The following is an 8777-nucleotide window of genomic DNA, read 5'->3' as shown; positions in this document are numbered from 1 at the left end:
CTAAGTGTCTTGTAATGAATCTGTAGGATCATACTAGAACTTAGAGAGCTGAGCTTGCAAAGATGTGAACTTGATTGTCTTGTTTAATCTGTTGCATTGCTTAAAGACATTGGTGTTCAAACTTGATGATGCATCAAGTGTTGACCCAATGCACTTGTGTCTGACCTTTGCTGGAGTTTGAGTGATGTTTCAGGAACATGAGAAGTGTTACTTGTCCATCACCAATCCGAGTAGAAGAGGAAGACAATGGCCATTGTTGAAGCAATGGAGAGTGGCTTGTGTGTATGGCCGGTTGAGAAGCGCAGCTAGTGATAGTGATGAGCTCCTGGTTCATGAAGACACACAAGTAAAGGTCATCACCAAAGTCTTGAGGAGACCGGTGACCTGAGGGGTACTTGAAGCTAAAGGCAAGAGGGTGGATCAGTGATTTAAGTGCAGCTGTTAGGGTGGTGTGCTCCTGGTCTTGAAGTTCATTGAGGCTCATTTCAAGCTTGAACCTAGACTCAATTCAAGCTTGTGGTGGGGATTCAAATGAGCAACCTAAAGAGCCAAAGTTCAAGACCTGTTTCCTCCTTACCATTACAAGAGAATGAAGATGAAGCTATCCGGGTTTAGGCAGTGGCAAAGCCTAAGACAAGAGAGTATTCAGAGTGCTCTTGGCTGTGTGAAGAAGACAGTTACTCTAGCAATGCGGCTTCAGGTATTGAGGTGGTTGTAGAGAGCTTCTGAATCAACCAGCATTCCAAGAAGATGGCAAAGTCAGAAGTGAGTGTGTAATGGTTTGTGTTGCGGTTCAAGAAGAAATCCTTCCAAGCTTGACTTGTTCCACATGGTCAAGCTTGAGGGGGAGTGTTGAGATGCTTCTGTGATCCGAGAATGGAGTGAGAGTACTTGGTGGTTATTCAAGAAGAGAAGACATCCTGGTGAAGAAGTGTAGTGAAGAATGAAGAAGCAATCTCCAAGGCGGCTTCTAGAGTTGAGGTGATTGGAGAGAAGCTGAGGCATGTTCACATAAGTTCAAGTAAGGTGTGATCTCATGAAGAAGAAGCAACCAAGACTCAGCTTGTATCTATCAAGGAAGATCTGGTAGTCCGTGCACTTGATCACAACAAGAAGGTTGTGAGAAAAGGGGAGAGACCAAGATCTGTCTGAAGAAGAGTACAAGAAGTGTTGATGATGAGCAAGAGGAGTGGGTTCTATCTTGCATCATATGAGGGCCATGATCCAGAGTCTTTGTGTCCCTTACATTGTTGGTAAGGCACAAAGACTCACTGGCCAATCCCTAGGCCTTGAAGGCTTTACTCTTTTTCCCTCATCAAGGTTTTGTCCCAAAGGGTTTTCCTTGGTGAGGTTTTTAATGAGGAAGTTCTTCAAGGTTCCAAGCTTGACTTAGGATCAGCTAAAGTCAAGCTTGAGGGGGAGTGTTAACTTGAAGAAAAAGAAATGGTGTCAAAGGAGAAGTATGGAGGAGTTTGGGTCTGGTACAAAGATAGGGCAAGTCTTATAGAGATTGTCTATCAAGAGTTATGAAGAGTCTTAAGATAGCTAGAAGTCTCTTATGGTGGTTCTAAGCAAGGGCAAAGTCTTGGAAAGACTTAGAAGAGTGTTGAGGAGCAAATGGACGAGTGTGCAAAGATAGGGCAAGGCCGGTACGGCCATGTACGGACACAAAGGATAGGGCAAGGCCGGTACGGCCATGTACGGACACAAAGGATAGGGCAAGGCCGGTACGGCTTAGACTCGGCCATTTGTGAGTCTTAGGCTTGGTGCAAACTTAGGGCATCAGTGTACGGACATGGCATGATCCGTACATGCTCTAATGTTTGTGATCAACCTAACTTGAGTCTCAAGGAAGAAGAGACTCGTGTGGCTTCATGTATAAAGGAGCCATAAGGATATTCAAATCCAAGAAGGGCGCGGATGTCTTTGGCACATCCTTGGTACCGTTTGGAGATAAGGGAGACAGGCTGTGCAAGCTGTCCATGAGCTGTGTATTGACCATGTATCTGGACAGATACATGGGAACATTCAGGAGCCTAAAAGGAGCCAATAAGAGGCTGGTCTCTACTTGACCAGATTCAAATAAACCAATCAGACAGCAAAGAGAGTTTAACCAATCAGATGAAGACCAGACCAACTCTCTGTGAGATTTTCAGAGATCTCAGGTTGTGTGTGTGTATAAGCTCCAATGGAGCAAGCTGAGAAGATTAGAGTTTGTTTTAGGTGATTTTAGAGAGAGGGTTTATAAGAGTGTTTATGTGTTTACTTAAATCAGAAACAAGAGACTTTGAGAGATTAAGAGTATAAGAAAGGGAGAGATTAAAGGGAATCTGATTCAAGAACACATTTCATTATGAAGTGGAGAGGGGAAATCCCCCAAACTCCCTTAAGGCTCCAAATCGCCATTTACATGCTTATTTATAAGCTCAATAGGTTTACACAATCTGAAACCTAAATCTAATGGATAATATTAACTTGTAATGAATGGATGGCTAGGATGGAAAGTTGGTCTTGCAATCTGTGTGATCTGTCTTGATTGGAGGAGAGCTAGTTGATATCTGATTGGTTTATTCAAACTGGTCAAAGGGAAGGCTGTTCTTCCAATGGCTCCTTATAGGCTCCCATGTATCCAGCCCTTAATCAGATCAGGTTCATGGTAAAGGCTGTCTTTCACTTTACAGCTACAGCCAGCCTGTCCATACTCCAAAGTAGCCAATCAGCTCCATCTCAGCTCTCATTGGCCGCTTGCCTTCACAAGGGATCTCCTTGATTCCCTTTTGATGCTCCACGACCAGACTCCTTTTACTCAGCCCTAAGTGTGCACAAAGCCTCCATGACATGTTCTGATCACGCCCTAACTTTGCACATCTTGTCCCGGACTTTGCACAATCTCAAAACATCTCAAATGGCCAAGTTGTGTATCCTCGGGTTGTCTCGGTCCGTACGGATCCGTACAGGTCCGTACCATCCGTAATGCCTCGCCCTAAGTATGCACACTTGCCCATTTGCTCCCAAACACTCTTCTAAGTCCCTCCTGGACTTGGCCCTATCTTTGCACAGCCATATGAGCACTTCTGGACACCTTCAAACACTCCTAAAGTCTTCATAGATAATCTCCGGAGGTCTTGCCCTATTCTTGCTCAAGACTCAATCTCAACTCAACACTTCACCACTCCATTTCTTTTCTTCAAGTCAACACTCCCCCTCAATCTTGACTTTAGCTGATCCTAAGTCAAGCTTGGAACCTTGAAGAACTTCCTCATTAAAAACCTCACCAAGGAAAACCCTTTGGGACAAAACCTTGATGAGGGAAAAAGAGTAAAGCCTCCAAGGCCTAGGGATTGACCAGTGAGTCTTTGTGCCTTACCAGCAATGTAAGGGACACAAAGACTCTGGATCATGGCCCTCATTTGATGCAAGATAGAACCCACTCCTCTTGCTCATCATCAACACTTCTTGTACTCTTCTTTAGACAGATCTTGGTCTCTCCCCCTTTCTCACAACCTTCTTGTTGTGATCAAGTGCTCGGACTACCAGATCTTCCTTGATAGATACAAGCTGAGTCTTGGCTGCTTCTTCTTCATGAGTCACCACCATGTTACTGAAACCTTCATGACAGGATGCTTCAGACTGTAGTACCAATCACCTCACTCTAGAGGCCGCATTGGTGATTGCTTCTTCATCCTTCATTATGCTTCATAACTGATCTGTTCCTCTTCTTGAATAACCACCAAGTACTCTCAGATCATGTAAGCTTCAACACTCCCCCTCAAGCTTGAGACTCTCACAGGAACAAGCTTGGATGGATAGCTTCATGATCTGCACCATTACTCCATTGCAACACCTTCTGAACTCGCCATCTTCATGGAGTGCTTGTGGAAGCTTCAGCTACCTCTTCAGTCACCTCACACTAGAAGCCGCACTGATAGATTCTTCATCTTCTCACAGCCAAGAGTGCTCTGAACACTCTCTTGCCTAGACACGCCACTGCCTAGACCCGGATGGCTCCTTCTTCTTCAGTTGCTTGCAATGGACCTTCTGAACCTTCTTGGTCCGACTGATAGCTCACTAAACTCCCCTCCTCAAGCTTGGATTGAGTATAGGTCCAAGCTTGCAAGTGAGCTTCAGTGAAACTACACACCAGTGGCGCATCACCACTTCTTTCTCAACTCTCCATTGCTCCACACAATGGGCACAGTCTTCCTCTTTCAACTCGGATGGATGGTGAACCAAGAACACCTCTTGTGAACCTGAAACATCACTCAAACTCCAGCAAAGATAAGACACAAGTGCATTGGGTCAACCCTTGATGCATCATCAAGTTTGAACACCAATGTCTTTAAGCAATGCAACAGATTAAACTAGACATTTTCAAGTTCTAATCTTTGCAAGCAAACTCTCTAAGCACAAGCAAGATCCCTTCAAGATTCAAGACAAGCTACTTAGGCAATTTTAATGCTCCTTAATCTGCAACTTAGACATGAATCCAATGCATCAATACAAGGCAGCAACAACACTCAATGCTTCACATTTAAACTTGGTTTCATTTCATGAAAGCAATCAGGTTTAGACATTACTACTATCATCCTAAAAGACAATCATTATGAACCAGTATGCAAGCAACAACTCTCAGTCACCAAACACAACTCAATAAGTATCCTGGGACAGATTCTAAACAATTGTTTATTTAGCAATCTTAACACATCCTCAGGTTGTTCAATCACAACACCACAACACAACCTGTCAATATACTCAAGCTTTATACAAAAGAAAAGAACTTTCTTACAGCCAAGGACCTTTGTATAGATCCTTGATTCCATTGGACAGATTCTGAGTTGTTAGTGTGCACTCCAACGCCTCCATCTTCCATGGACCTTTCCTTTTGAACCACCATGTCTTAGCTCCCACCTTTCTCCATGTTGTACACGCCACACCAGTACAAGCAGCAAGCTTTCTTCTTGAGAAACTTCTTCTTGGACTTTGAATAGCAAGAACCAGGAACTGGCTTTGCTAGAGAGGGTAGCTAATCCACTCCATTGCCTTTGTTTCCTTGGATCTTCTTTCTTCAAGGGCGACATGGGATGATGAGGAACAGCACCAGACAGCTTCTGGACTCCAGGATGAACACGCCTGACTCTTGAGGTGTTGAACAGCAGGATTGAACAGACAGCTTCTTCTTGGTTGTAATGGACATGGGAGTGAGCTCTGAGGTTTGCGGAAGCTTCAACCAGATTCAGATGAACCTGGCTCTGATACCATGTGAGATTTTCAGAGATCTCAGGTTGTGTGTGTGTATAAGCTCCAATGGAGCAAGCTGAGAAGATTAGAGTTTGTTTTAGGTGATTTTAGAGAGAGGGTTTATAAGAGTGTTTATGTGTTTACTTAAATCAGAAACAAGAGACTTTGAGAGATTAAGAGTATAAGAAAGGGAGAGATTAAAGGGAATCTGATTCAAGAACACATTTCATTATGAAGTGGAGAGGGGAAATCCCCCAAACTCCCTTAAGGCTCCAAATCGCCATTTACATGCTTATTTATAAGCTCAATAGGTTTACACAATCTGAAACCTAAATCTAATGGATAATATTAACTTGTAATGAATGGATGGCTAGGATGGAAAGTTGGTCTTGCAATCTGTGTGATCTGTCTTGATTGGAGTGTTGACTTGAAGAAAGAAATGGAGACAAAGGAGGAGTTGGGTTGAGTTTGGGTCTTGAGCAAGAATAGGGACAAGATCTTAAGAGATTGTCTATCAAGGCTTCATGAAGGTTTAGAGAAGTCTAGAAGTGTCATGAAGGCTGTGCAAAGATAGGGTTTGAGTCCAGGAGGGACTTAGACACCATTTGGAGATAGTTGGGTGATGGTGCAAAGATAGGGCGTCCCGAGGTTCAGACGGTACTGACGGTACGGACAAACCGTGCAAACTTAGGGCGACCCAGAACCTGATCACACTCAACCATTGGAGATGTTTGGGTGAGATGTGCAAACTTAGGGCGCGGTACGGACAGGCGGTCCGTACCATCAACCGTACTTCACCCAGGATCGACCAGAAGTTGTGCAAACTTAGGGCGTCGGTTTAGAGAGCGATTAGGCGACCTTGTCTGATTGTAATCAGACTGTTTGTGGATAAGGAAGAGAGAGGACGTGGTCAACAAGGACAGGCTGTCAAGAGGTGTAAAGGGAAAGCAAAGGGGACCATGTATCTAGCTAAAGAAGTGGGAAGGTTCATGGGAGCCTTTGAGGAACCAATCAGAAGCCAGCCCTTGCCTTGACCAGTTTGAATGGACCAATCACCAGCCAGCCTTCCTTAACCAATCAGAAGCCATCACCAAGATTGCAAAGACCAAAACAAGACTACATCCAAGCCATCCATTTCACAAGTCATTTCTAGCCATTAGATTAAGGGTTTCTAATGTTTCAAAGTGTAAAGCTTATAAAAGCATGTGTATGGACGAAAATTAAAGCTCTTAAGAGAGTATGGGGGTTTTCCCATCTCCTTCATAATTATAAAAGTGTGTTCTTGATCAGATTCCCTTAATCTCTCCCTTTCTTAGTCTCTAATCTCTTAATCTCTCAAAGTCTCTTTGTTTCTGATCTAAGTTCATACTAGTTTCATCAGATTCTTTCTTCACCATTTCAAGACTCTATTCTGCCCTAAGAGGCTTGTTCTTCACACACACATCCTAGACTCTTAAATCTCATATGGTATCAGAGCCAGGTTCATTAGAACTTGGTTCAAGCTTCCGCTAAGCTCAAGGCTTCTCCCATGTCATTTCCAAACCAAGAAGAAGCTTCATGTTCAGCCTGCTGTAAAACCTCTCCAAGAAGAAGGTGGGCTCATACATGGCGTCCAGTAGCTGTCTCTGGTTGTTCTCCACGTTCTCATGTCCACCCTTGAAGAAAGAAGGCCTTGGAAGCAAAGGTTATGAAGCGGTCTAGCTAGCCTCTTCAACAAACCAGATCCAGGCGAGTCTCATGGTGATTCTCATGAAGAAAGGTGGTCTCTTTGACATGGTGGGTTCAAGAGGAAGGTCCATGGAAGCAGGAGATGTTGGGGTCGACACCAACAGCTCAGATCTTGCCATGTACTAAGGAGTTTCAAGGAACTAACACTAGTTCCTTGGCTGTAAGGAAATCTCTTTCTCTTGTATAAAGCTTGAGTATTTGAACTGAAAATTATATTAAACTGATTGTGATGTGGTGTTGTGATTGAAAACTTGAGGATATATTAAAGATTGCTAAATGAAATGAAATGAATTTAGAATCTGTCCCATAATGCTTAAAAAGTCTTGTTTGGTGGTTGAAAAGTTTAAAAATGCTTAACCCTGATTCTAGTGAGGCTTGTTAGGGAGTTAGAAGTTGTCTAAACCTGATTGCTTTCATGAAATGAGATCACCTAAGGTTATGCATTGGGTCTGATATTGGTTGTTGATAGTAGTGCTTAACTAAGGTTCATAGTGATGCTTGTTGTGATTGCTTAAATCTGCTTGCATACATGGATTGAAACCGTTTTAAAGTTATTGCATACTGTCTTGTGGCTGTCTTACATTGAAGCATTAGATTCATGTCTAAATTGCTGAGTAAAGAAGCTTTAAAAATTGCCTAAGTAGCTTGTATTGAATCTGTTAAGATCATGCTTGTGCTTAGAGAGTTTGCTTGCAAAGATTAGAACTTGAAAATGACTTGTTTAATCTGTTGCAATGCTTGTGATATTGGGAATCAAACTTGATGATTAATCAAGGATTGATCCCAATACTATTGTGTCTTATCTTTGCTGGAGTTTGAGTGATGTTTCAGGTTCACAAGAAGTGTTCTTTGCTCACCATCCATCCGAGTATAAGAGGAAGACTTGTTGCCCATTGTGTGTGCAATGGAGAGTGGTTACTAGTGTGATATGGCGCCACTGGTGTGAAGTCTCACTGAAGCTCACTTCAAGCTTGAACCTAGATTAGGCCAAGCTTGAGGAGGGGAGTTGAGTGAGCTTCCTAGGCGATCCAAGAAGTCCATTGCAAGCACCTGAAGAAGGAGCCATCCGGGTTTAGGCTGTGGCGAGTCTATTCAAGAGAGTACTCAAACTAAGACAGAGTACTCTTGGCTGTGAGAAGATTAAGGCTACTCTATCAAGGCGGCTTCTAGTGTGAGGTGGTTGAAGAGATAGCTGAGGCTTCCACAAGCATTCCATTCAAGATGGCGAGTTCAAGAAGAGGCTGCAATGGTGTGTGTGTGTTGATCATGAAGCCATCCGTTCAAGCTTGTTCCTGTGAGAGTCTCAAGCTTGAGGGGGAGTGTTGAAGCTTACATGATCAGAATGAGCTTGGTGGTTATTCTAGAAGAGGAAGCAACCTGTTGGGAAGTATGATGAAGGATGAAGAAGCAATGTCCAAGGCGGCTTCAAGTGTTGAGGTGATTGGAGAGTGGCTGAAGCATCCTCATGTAGTTCCAGCAACAAGGTGGCGACTCTAGAAGAAGAAGAAGCAGCCAAGACTCAGCAAGAGTGTTGTATCTCCAAGAAGAGGCTGATCTGGTGTGTCCGAGCACTTCAACCTAACAAGAGGTTAGGTGAAAGGGGGAGAGACCAAGATCAGGCAGTAAGGAGAGTACAAGGCGTGGGAAGAATGAAGAGGCCATGATCCAGAGTCTTTGTGTCCCTTACATTGTTGGTAAGGCACAAAGACTCACTGGCCAATCCCTAGGCCTTGGAGACTTTACTCTTTTTCCCTCATCAAGGTTTTGTCCCAAAGGGTTTTCCTTGGTGAGGTTTTTAATGAGGAAGTTCT

This window comes from Brassica napus, unplaced genomic scaffold, assembly GCF_020379485.1.
Source record: "Brassica napus cultivar Da-Ae unplaced genomic scaffold, Da-Ae ScsIHWf_1963;HRSCAF=2611, whole genome shotgun sequence".
Taxonomy (NCBI): domain Eukaryota; kingdom Viridiplantae; phylum Streptophyta; class Magnoliopsida; order Brassicales; family Brassicaceae; genus Brassica; species Brassica napus.
This window is presented reverse-complemented; position numbering follows the sequence as displayed.